The following is a 12,066-nucleotide window of genomic DNA, read 5'->3' as shown; positions in this document are numbered from 1 at the left end:
GATTTTGCTTTGTGTTTGTTTATTCAATTTGTTTTCAAACAAGGTAATTCTAAATAGATTGTAAACCAAAGAAGAAATCACAAGAGAAATTAGAAAATATTTAAAGTTGGATGATAATGAAAATATAAAGCAGGAAAATTTGTGAGATGCACCAAAGCAGTACTTAGAAGGAAGTGTATAGGTTTAAATGCTTATATCTGAAAAGCAACACAGGTTTCAAATCAATGATTTAAGGATCCAACTTAAGAAACAAGAAATATATGAGTACATTAAACTCAAAGTAAATAGAAGGAAGGCAATAATAAAGGGCAAAAATCAATAAAATAGACAATAGTCAAACCAGAAGAAAATTAACAAAGCCAAAAATTGGTTCTGTGAAAAGATTAATAAAAGTGATAAACTTTTTATAAGATTGGTCAGGAAAAAGAGAGAACACACAAATGACCAATATCAGGAACAAAAGATATAAGTCCAATAGAATTCTCAGACCTTGAAAAAAAAACTTAAAAAGGACTATTATGAACAATCTTATGCCAATAAATTTAACAACTTAAATGAAGTGAATAAATTCTTTGCAAGCTTACCTAAACTGACTCAAGAAGAAAAAGAAAATTTGAATATTCCTGTACCCATTAAATACATTGAATTCTAATAATAATTTTTTAAAAATGTCCCACAAATGAAACTCCAGGCCCAGATTGTCTCATCAGAGAGTTCTATCAAACATTTAAGGAAAATGGAAATAGTGTCAAGATGTTATTCCAAAGGAACACATGGATAGGAATTATTGTTGCAGTTACATTTGGAAAGTATAATCTGCCACAGTGATACTGAGGTAAGCAAAGATTTCTTAGGACACAAAAAGTACAAACCAAAAGGAAAAATAATAAATTGGACTTATCAAAATTTTAAAAATCTACTCCTCAAAAGGCACTATTAAGAAAATGAAATCGGGGTGCCAGGGTGGCTCATTCGGTTAAGCATCCGACTCTTGGTTTCCGCTCAGGTCATGATCGCAGGGTCCTAGGATCGAGTGCTGCCTCCCTGCCCCCCCCACCCCCCCACCCCCGTGCTCAGCAAGGAGTCTGCTTAAAATTCTCTCTCGTCCCCCTCCCCCTGCTTGCTGGCGTGCACGCGCGCATGCACACACACTCTCACTCTCAAACACATAAATAAATCTTTAAAAAGAAAAAAAAAAAATGAAGTCAAAACCACCAGGCCTCCAGCCAGCCCGAGTGACTCTTCTGTGCTGCATGGACCCCACGCACCTGCACCAGCTCCCGCAAGCGCGGAGTGCAAATGCGCCTCTTGCCAGAGCTGCTTCTCCTGCTGCCCCGTGGGCTGTGCCAGGTGTGCCCAGGGCTGGGTCTGCGAGGGGACATCAGACAGTGCAGACGCTGTGCCTGATGTGGGGAGCAGCTGGTATAGACCGCGGTTTGTTTAAATATTTGAATGATAATAAACTCATCTAGACTCTTCTGGCAGGAAAGAAAAGAAAAAGAAAAAGAAGTCATATCCAGACTAGGAGAAAATATTTGTAATACGTGTATATGAGAAAGAACTTGTATCCAGAATATATAAAGAACTTTCATAAGTCAATAATAATAAGACAAATAACCCAATTAAAAATAGATAAAAGACTTGAAGAGAAATTACAAAACAAGATTCTCCCGGCCAATAGGCACAGGAGAAGATATTCAACATTTTTAGTCATCAGAGAAATACAAGTTAAAACCACAATAAAGTATCGCGTCACACCCATTAGGATGAGTAAAATTAAGAAGACTGAAAATTCTAACTGTTGGCAGAGATGTGGAACAACTGGATTTTGTAGGCTTTGAAGACAGTGTGTGGGGGGCATGAGCAGAGGAATGCAGACAGCTTCTAGAAGCTGAAAAAAGTACAAAAACAGGTTCACCCTTGCTACGGATGGAACTGTGTCCTCCTGTAATTCAGATGTTGAAGCCCTAACCTGTAATGTGTAGTATTTGAAGATGGAACTTTTGGCAGGTGACAAGGGTTACATGAGGTCATAAGAGTGAGGCACTCACGGGACTGGTGCTCTTAAAATAGCCTCTTAAAAGAAGAGGCACCAGAGGATTCTCTGTCTCTGTCTCCTCCAGCCTCTGTGAGCACACACAATGTGAGAAGGTAGTCATCTGCAAGCCAGGAAAAAAATCTTCATCAGAACCGACTGTGCTGACACTCTGATCTCAGACTTCCAGTCTCCAAAACTGAGAAAATAAATTTCTGTCCTTTAAGCTACCCCATCTCCGGCATTTTGTGTTGGCTGCCAGATCTGTCTGAAGCAATCCTAGAGCCCTTGGAAAGGGATGCCTTGATTTAGCCCAGTGAGACTCATGTCCAACTTCTGACCGCTAGAATTATAAAATAATGAATTTGTGTTGTGTTAAGCCACAAAGTTTGTGATAATTTTTTACAGCGGCAATAGAAAAACACACCCAGCAATCCCTCTTCTAGATATTTACCCAAGAGAAAGGATTAAAAATCTACAAGAATACTTGCATGTGAATGTTTGTAGCAGCTTTTTTCATAATAGTAAAAACCTAGAAATCATCCAAGTGTCCATCAACAGGAAAATGAATAAACAAAGTGTGGCATGTTCATACGATGGAATAGTCTTTAACAATTTAAAGAGAATGAACTCTGATATATTCAGCAACATGCATAAATCTCAAAAACATGTTTGTTGAGTGAAAGAAACCAGACAGAGTTAAGTACATAATTTATGATTCCATTCATATGGTGTTCAAGGAGGGGTAAAACTAATTTGTGGTGATAGGAATGAGAATGGTTTGCCTGTGGGGTTGCGGACAAGCGAATTTTCTGGGGTGATGGACATAGTCTACATTTTGATTAGTGTACTGGTTACATGGGAGTAAAAATTCATCAAAACCTTTTGTGTTACACATTTGAGATCTTTGCATTTCACTGTACTTAAGTGTTCCTCAACTAAAAAAAAAAGGAAACCAAGAACAAATACTGGGGGACATCTCAGTGTCTAGCATATCATCTATCTCTTATATTTTTCAGTTAATGCAAGAAACCCTCCTTTGTGAAGTAGTTAAGGTTTGTTTCTGTAACCAATGAATCTCCAAATTCCACTGTCTTAATATAAAAAGGTTTCTCATTTACAGGAAGTCCAAAATGAATGCTCATGATCTGTACGCAGTTCTCCTCCAAGTGGTGATTTAAGAATCTTGGCCTCTGTCATCCCCATAATATGGTTTCCAAAGCTATTGCATTTGTCTCCACCAAGCCAGCAGCAGAGTTAAAGCTTAGAGATTGTGCATGGAAGGTTTCTAAGGGCCAGGCCTGGCAGGGGCCCCCATCCCATGGGCCCTCATTCTGTTGGCTTGAATTTAGCCCCATGGCTACACTTAACTGAAAGGGAGGCGGTAACTGTAGTCTTGCCAGGAGCCCCAGAAGAAGAGGAAAAGGATTGGATACTAAGTTAGCAGTCTCTGTCACACTGTGTTATTAACATCACATATTAGCTAACACTTGTTAAATATTTACTCTTCACCAGCAACTGTTCTAAGAGCTTTACATTTAATCTTCAACGATACATACTAGTTTAATCCCCATTTTACAAGGGAAGAAACAGAAGTAGGGAGAAATGAAGTAAGTTGTCCAAGTCATACAGCTCATATGTGGTGGAGCCTGGATTTGAACGAAGGCAGCCTAAGACCAGTGCAGGTGGCCATAACCACCACTTTGCTTGAAGATTGCATAATATTTCAAACGTTTGGATGAGCCAACTTTACTTAACCATTTTCATATTGTGAAAGATTTAGATTATGTATTGATTGGGTCTCTAAATAATGCACTGCTGAACACCTTAAAGGTTTTAATCCCCCTGCATTATGGATTGATTCCTTAGGACTGATTCTTTTTTATTTTTAAAAGTTTGCTAAATTAAGCCTACAAGAGTCTGATTCCTCTCTGAATTACGCACTGCATACAAATGACCTCATTATTGACAAGACATTCATCACTGGATGCTGTTTGGGTTGGGCTCTCTCAGTTTGCAAATTATTCTCTGCAAAAATATTAATCTGCTTTTGTTGATATTTGGCCCTGAAGATACTTGAGTAGACAGAGTTCCTCACTTTATGCAACCGAGTCATGAATTTTTCATTGGAAAATATCTCACAGCTTATCTGGTCCAATTCCTTAGCTAATAGAGAAAGATAGTTCTAAAAATGGCAGGACAAAAATAGAACTTTTATAAATTGAATCACATTTTTTACTGACTAAGGGAGCTTGCTCTCAAAGAGAGTCTATGAGACATGCTTCCTGTGAGTGAACATTTAGCTTGTGAACAATTAGGAGCTGTTAAAGTCAAGATGCAGAAGGGGACCAAACTGCGACAAATTGCACCTTAGCTTCGGAAGCGATTTGCCGATTATGAAAGAACAGTTACCATTTACCTGGTGCTCACTGTGCACCAGACACCGCACTCAGCACTGTACATACTTTGTCTCGTTTAATCCCTGCAGCAAACCTCTGGGTATATATTGTTCACATCCCTGCTGTACCAGTGCAGAAACTGAGGCATGGAGAGGTTCAATAAGGATGCGTTATTTTAAGAAGCAGAAAACCACCCCCAACAAAATAGCTCATTTCGCCTCATTAATACTGTTTATATCTTTTTTGTCTTTTTAGATTCTTTGTTTGCCAGGGTCAGGGTGGAGTGGGGATTCCACTCAGGTAGATAATTCCAAAATTCTAAAATTCTCTTTGTTGTCAGGTTAAAAAAAAGGAACAGGATAGAAAGTTAACTGGTAGGGTGAAAATCTGTACTTTCTTGAAAGCTGAGTGGGAGGGATGGGTTACATGAATGTTGATTGATTGATTAATGACCTTTCTAGAAGAGGCGACCCACCAGGAAATCTATTGTAGATTCCCATCTCTGTCACTTGCTCATCCTCTATTTCCAAGCCCTCCCACCAGGTGTCTGGGGAGCCCTCCCTCCTTCCTTCTCTTCCCTCGCCTTCTCCTACAGCCTCCTCCTACAGCCTCCTCCCAGCCTCTCCTTGACCCGGCCTTCCCTATCTTTGCCCTTTCCTGTCATTCAAGCCACAATTCTGGAGAACCTTCTTGAGCTTCTCAGAAGGGAGAGGCTGACTTCCAAAAGGCTCCATCTGTTTAAATGAGAAATTCCTTCCCAGATGCCAACCCTGATCTCCAGGCTCCCTTCCCTCCAGTGGAACAGAGGTGTATGGAGGGCTGGCTATTCCCCCTATGACTGTCCTCCAGCTCCAGGAGCCATGGGAGGCCACGATCTTGCTCTCAGGGGGCGAAGGGTGGGGGCGGGTTCTATGGATCAGGAGTGGCGTGTTCTTTCTGGTGGTCCTTTGGGCACTGTGTGAAACTCAAGACAGCGAGACACAGGCTGAGAGCTTGGGTTGAGGAGAACCTTCTACATTCAGGGCCCTGTGGCCTCTGGCATCCCTACTTGGATTGTGGCAGACCCCTCTAGGGCAGGGGAGAGGGTCCCAGGGGAAACAGGATCAGGGTGATGGGGCAGTGGGGCGGGGGCTACGTGGAAAGAGGCCTTGATTGCAGCCCCCTGAGCTGAAGCCCGTGCAGTCGGGCCAGGGCCGCTGGGTCCTCTGCTCATGGGGCCGCCCTGGTTGGGGCGCTGGGAGGCCCACGGGGAGGTCTCACATGGCCACCTTCCTCAGGGGGCTCACAGTCTCCTCAGAAAGGAAGGGCTTTGCTCAAGGACGCCATGTTCACACACATGAAGCATATAAATGACCAAAGACAAGCCAAGAAGAGCTGGCTGACTCAAGAGCCACAGTGACTGGGTGAGCTCATGGCTCATGGGTGGGGGTGGGCGTGGGGGGGGTAGGGTGGGGGCGGGTTTCTGGGGCGGGAGCGCAGTGGTTTGGCAAATGAGGTAGAGGAGCTGAATTGGGGCCCTGGTGGTGTCACTGTTTTGTTTTTGTTATCACTGTTTTTTCTTTTGCTCTTGATAATTAAAAGAGGCTATGTGTGAAAGAGCCTGGCATGTAGTAAGTGCTCCATAACATTAGATGAGCCTGAATGTGGCACATTCTGGGAGGCCTAAAGGCCTATATAGGGATCGCCGGGCTCTGCAGAGCTCCTGTTAGGACTACATTAGCTACCACACAGAAGCTGGTAAGGGCAGTCACCTCCCAGGGGTGGAAATTTTTGCCAGGGACAAGGGAGGGAGGGTCCTTTAGTTTTTTGAATTTTGTCCATATACATCTATTTCTTGTTTCAAAAAATAAGTAAAATTTAAAGTTTTTAAGAAGAACATACTAGTTTATATATATTAGTGTTTCAAGGTTATCAAGGTTATCAAAGCATCTGTATGTAGTTTTTTTTTTTTAAAGATTATTTAGAGAGAGAGAGAGTGCACAGAGTGAGGTGGGGCAGAGGGAGAGGGAGAGAGAGAATCTTAAGCAGACTCTGTGCTGAGCATGGAGCTGGACTCGGGGCTTGATCTCACAACCCTGAGATCACGACCAGCGCAGAAACCAAGAGCTGGATGCGTAACTGACTGCACCACCCAGGGGCCCCTGTATATAGATGGTTTTAATTGGTACTTCAAAATGATCTTGACAAATGGGTATTATCTTCATTTTATAGATGAAGAAATAGGAGGTCAGAGAAGTTAAATGACTTAAGGCCCCACAGCTGGTTAAAGAGGCAGAGTGTAGCCCTGAGCCCAGGGCCCTTTAAGCCGAGTGGCTTCTAGTATGACAAGAGCCTGAGACTTCCCTCAACTTCCATGGCTTGGTCTGTGATCCTCTATCAGTCCTGGGGTGGGATGGGGTGGGGGTGTCTCTCTGTGCCTCAGTTTCCCTCTGTGTCAACTGCCCTGAAGCTTCATGAAGAAAGACATGGGATAAACTTGCTTCGACCACATCAGTCATGTAAGCCCCTCCTCTGTGCTTGCAAAGGAGCGCCCAGAAGTGAACAGATCGTCAGCTCTGCCCCAGTTGTGGGAGGATGGGGTCCTTGACCTGCTGCCTACAGTAAGATCACCTGGGAGCCTTCTGTGCCCCGTGAACCTGTACGCTCAGCTCGGGGCGGGCTGGCATCATTTAGAAGCAGCCTGGGAGATGCTGCCTGAGTTGAAGGTCACTGGGTCTGGAGGATTATAGTAGGGCTGCTGGGCAGTGCTGAGACCAGCCTGAGGTAAGCGTCGAGACCTCCACGTCTGCCCGCACACGGTGGTGTGCTGTGAACATTATCAAAGGGATCTGGGGGGAGGGGAAGCCCGGGGGGCTCTGGTCCCAGCCAGCCACTGGCTGCACTGGTGTACGCACCTAATGAAAGCTGGAAAAGTGGTGACTAAGCCCCCCTTGTTCTCCCTCCCATAGATGGAAACTGAGTCACGGAGAAAGCCTGAGGCTCTGGCTTAAGACCACAAATGCAACTGTGCTGAGATGGAGTGTGAATCCAAGTTATTCAAGTTGGAAAGGTCCTGGGCTCAGGGCTAGCCTCTGGCCAGCTGTGTCACCTTGAACAAGTCAGCTAAGGCCTCTGAGCCTGTCTCTCAGTGGGATGAGGAGGACGAGACCTACTTCCCAAGATTGTTTTGACGCTAGGCTAAACTAAAAAAGCACTACCTGGGGGCACTTTGAAAACCTTAAAATCCTAACATAATACAGCGTATTCTTAAACCACAAAAAAGAGGGAAGAAAGAAAGAAGGAAGGAGGAAGGGAAGGAAGGCAAGGAAAGGAAGGAAGACGTACAAACCTCTCCCTTTACCCAGATTCAGCACTACTCAAGCTCCTTAAATTCCTCTTGGATATTTGAGTAGACTTCTTCACTTGACTCGTCCCGGGTAGGGACTGATTCTCTCTTTTATCTCCCCAATTCCTGGAGTTTCCATGGCTCTACTTTCTGTCAGTAGGAAAAGAGGAACACTGATCCTCCCCACATTGGAGTTTTTTCACATTTGGTGGGTCATTTCCTGCCCAAGGATGTAGCTGTTCAACCAGTGCCCCCTGGTGGTGACTCTTTTGAACCTCTCTAATTTCCCTGACCGGGAAGGTTGGGGTTCAGAGGAGGAAGTACCTAGATGGATGGGGCTTAGGTAAGGAGAATCAGGCCATTGCACCCATGCGTGACCTGCATATTTGCACTGTGGCCACTGTGCCCGTCGTGCCAGCACAGGGGTGTCTAATGACAGAGACTGACCCATGTCCATTGCCTAGGTCATTTCGTGTACTTGGTTGTTTTGTGCCTCTTCCATAGTAGATGCTCTCCGGTGGGTGTTAACATGTGACACAGAGATCTTCACCCTTTGGCCTACTCCCATATGTCTACCCATATCCTCTACCCCAGTCCTCCCCATCTTCATCTACCTATTTTTTTCCTTCCAGGCCCCTGACCAGCCAAGCCATTAGCCACCATCCACGCATTGTACCTATTTTGACTTCAGGACACTTCTCTGTACACACAAAGGAAATGATGAGCTGCACCATCCATAACTCGGCCTATTTACTGGAGGGCTGTCACCCAGTGTTTTTCAAGGCCACCCCTGAGAGAGGCTGTAGTACACTTAGCATCATTTGCAGTTGGCCGTAACCCCAGCTCTGGCTTTTTCTTCCTCCTTCAGCTGGTTGGACAGGAATCCCTATAGCCATGGGTGGGAGCTAAAGGAGGCACATTGGGACAAGAATGTTGGGGTGGGGGGCCATGGCATGGCTGGCCTGTACCTTCTGTTCCTGCCTCTGCTCAGTCCCGGAGGTACCATCTCCATCGTACAGGGGACTGGTGCTGGGCCTGCCGGGCCTTCCATCCTGACCAGACCCAGCTCAGGACGGGCAGTTCTGGCTGCACGGTCGCTTGGTGTCCCGTGGAAGTTTGTTTTGTTTTGCTGGTTGGTGAATAGTTCTCTGCTGCAGATAGCATGGCCTTGCTAAGGGGTCTCATTGTGAGTGTCCCCTGGGAGCTTGCCCCCAACCCCACAAAGCCTCTTTCCCTGCCACTGAACCCTTCGAAACCATAGTGTTGGCCGGTCATACAGTTCAGGGGACAGAGCTGCCAGCCTCTCAGGTAACACAGGGCCACTTGCAGACTCCAGAGTGGGGCAGGCTGAGTCCCCTTCCGTCTCAGACGAAGCTCCGCAAATGAAACATGGTAAGTTGTTAGACGGAAAGAAAATGAGGTTGCTTTTTGCTGGCCCCTCTCATGTTGTTTTGCATCTTTTTATGTACCTGTCTCCCAACTAACTGTGAGTTGCTCTGGGGCAGCATTTAATCGCAGCTCCTCTGCCTACATAGCAATGTGATCCTGGGCGTGCCACCTCCCCTCTCTGAGCCTTGGTGTCCCCCTCTGCAAACTGGGAACATGTCAGTGCCCGCAGTACCGTGGAGCTGTGAGCATTAAGAAAAGAAAGCACGTAGGCCCCTGGAACGGTGTCTGCACGTAATCAGCGATCCTTAAAGGCTGGCTATCATTCTTCTCCCCTGCGAGCCTCCGACGAAAGATTACCCCACCCCACCCCCAGCGCTCGGTGAATCTGTGCTAATGTGTTCGTGGGTGTCGGTGACTTCATGTAACCCTTGGGTCACATGGGATTAACATGTGTGTATTTTAATAGGCTTTTTTACAGTGACTCTAGTGGTGGGTGGGTTGTCTGGGTGCTGTGGGGTTGTGCTCTCGAGTTGTAAACTCACCACTCCTCTGCTCCCCATTATTCTTGGAGTTCTAGCCTAGGTTCTGTGCAGCCCTCACGGGACTGCCGGGTGTTTGCGTGCGGTTTTTGTGGTGTGTGTGTATATGCATGTGTGTTGTTTGTGCGTTGTTAATGTGTTGTATGTATGCATATGTCCTACAGTTAAGTCCCCAGAAGCAGGAAGAAGACAGACAGCCCCTACCTGGGTACCACCACCTCACCCACTTCCACGGCTCGGAGCCCGTCCCTGCTCCCTCAGCTCGACTGTGGGCAGCACCTGTGCCCTGATATCTGTGTCTTAGTCTCTAACCCACGGCTTTGGCTAAATGTGTGCTCAATACAGCAGTACTTTGCTAATTGAATGCGGAAAAAAAGCAGTCCTGGGATAGTCTCTTCTGGGCAGCGCTGCAGTGCCCTCTAGTGGATTTTCTCTGAACTTCTTAAGGTCTGAGGTTCCACTGCTTGGAAGTCTGTTTTGGGAATCCAGCCCGGCTTGGTCTCCGTTGCTGCTGGTCGCTCTGCCTTGCAGAGAGGGAGGCTCAGTAAGAACTGAGGGTGTGTGTGGGCGAGGCTGGGGTGGCCAGGGAGAAGGGTTAATGTCACTAGACCAGATCTGAGACCACTTGGCCCAGGAAAGTAGGGTAACTGGGGGAAAGCCCAACCTTTCCCTTTCTCCCCAACCCTTTCTTCTTTTCTTCTCAAGCAGAAGTGACTCAACAGTTGCCCTGATTCTGTTAAATTTTTTTTAAAGGGTACCTAAAACAAGATGACACATAAAGGTCACAATTCTCTTACACCAAGCTAATCTAATACATCTCTTACACCCACATCTAATACATAAGTAAATCTTGTTGGTCCTGGATCCAAAACACGTCCCAAATCTATCCTCACTGTCAGGCCATTGCCCAAGCCACGTTATCTCCAGTCTGAATTATCCCAATTACTCTACCCTCTGGGTTCTACTCTTACTCCTCTACACTCCAGATTCCATGCAGTACCAGAATGTTCTTTTATTCTTTATTTTTTTTTAAGATTTTATTTATTCAGGGGCGCCTGGGTGGCTCAGTCGGTTAAGCATCAGACTCGTTTTCAGCTCAGGTCATGATCTCAGGGTCGTGAGATTGAGCCCCTCGTTGGGCTCCCTGCTCAGTGAGGAGTCTGCTTGAGATTCTCTCTCCTTCTCCCCTTGCCCCTCCTCTCCCCACTCGCATGTGCTAGCTCTCTCTCATAAATAAATTAATTAATTAAATCTTCTTAAAAATAAGATTTAATTTATTTATGAGAGAGAGAGAGCGCATGCACGCGAAGGCTGTGGGTGGGGGTGGGTTGGGGGGAGGAACAGAGGGAGAGGGACAAGCAGACTCCGTGCTGAGCACAGAGCCTGATGTGGGGCTAGATCCCACGACCCCGAGATCATGACCCGAGCTGAAATCAAAAATCAGAAGCTCAACTAACTGAGCCACCCAGGCGCCCCCCAGAGTGTTCTTTTAAAATCGGAAGTCAGATCACATTGCCATGTGTTGTTTAATAATACTTTATTTGTCCCCTGCTTCACTTGAAATAAAACCCAAACTCCTTCCTGTGGCCTATAAGACCCTATGTGTGGAAGAAAAGAACGATGCCACGCTAGAAGGCAGAACAGGACCAATCGCTAGGGGTGACAGAGCGTGAACTTTGACCCAAGGAAGGATGGAATTTTCAGTAATCACAGCTGTGCCAGCTGTCCGCCCAGTGAGGGGTACGGCCCCACCATGGAGAGAGCAGAGCTGCTGCTGGGGACATCTCTGTTCAGGTTGGCTGGAGGCTGGAGTAGTGATCTCCTGTCACCTTCCTGCACTAGAATTGTGTATCTCTAGGAATAAGACATGTGAAGAGCAAATTCCCACTTTATTGGTGGTGGCGAGATAAATAGAATCTGGACAGAGGCAGTAGCTCTTTAGGAAGAGAAACAGCCTCTGCTTCTTCAGGAACACGTCTTCCAGTGAGGCGCTCCATACTTGACTGGCAGCCCTTTCTGTGGGTCGGCACCAAACGTTCTGTCTGCCTTCCCTGAAACCCTCCCCTCACTCATTTCTCTCTTGCAGAGTTCTGGGCACTCTTCCAAAAGCATGCCAGAGACTGTTCTGTGTGTTGGGGCCATAAGGATGGAGGGCACGTACTATGCTGTCAAGAAGTTCATGGACGTGGGGGCTCTGGGCTGGCTAGCAGTTACAGCACCTCAAGGATGCTTGGACTGGTGGGGTAAGTGAGGAGGGCGGAGCACACAGGAACTGGAGTGAGTGAGCCCTCCATCCTGGCTGGGCATCAGCGTCATTTAGGAACCGTGAGGTCAAGGGCTCTGGAGATTCCAAGTCGGGGGGGGGGGGGGGGGGGGGGG

This window comes from Phoca vitulina, unplaced genomic scaffold (assembly GCF_004348235.1).
Source record: "Phoca vitulina isolate PV1807 unplaced genomic scaffold, GSC_HSeal_1.0 scaffold8, whole genome shotgun sequence".
Lineage (NCBI taxonomy): Eukaryota > Metazoa > Chordata > Mammalia > Carnivora > Phocidae > Phoca > Phoca vitulina.
Note: the sequence above shows the minus strand (reverse complement) of the source record.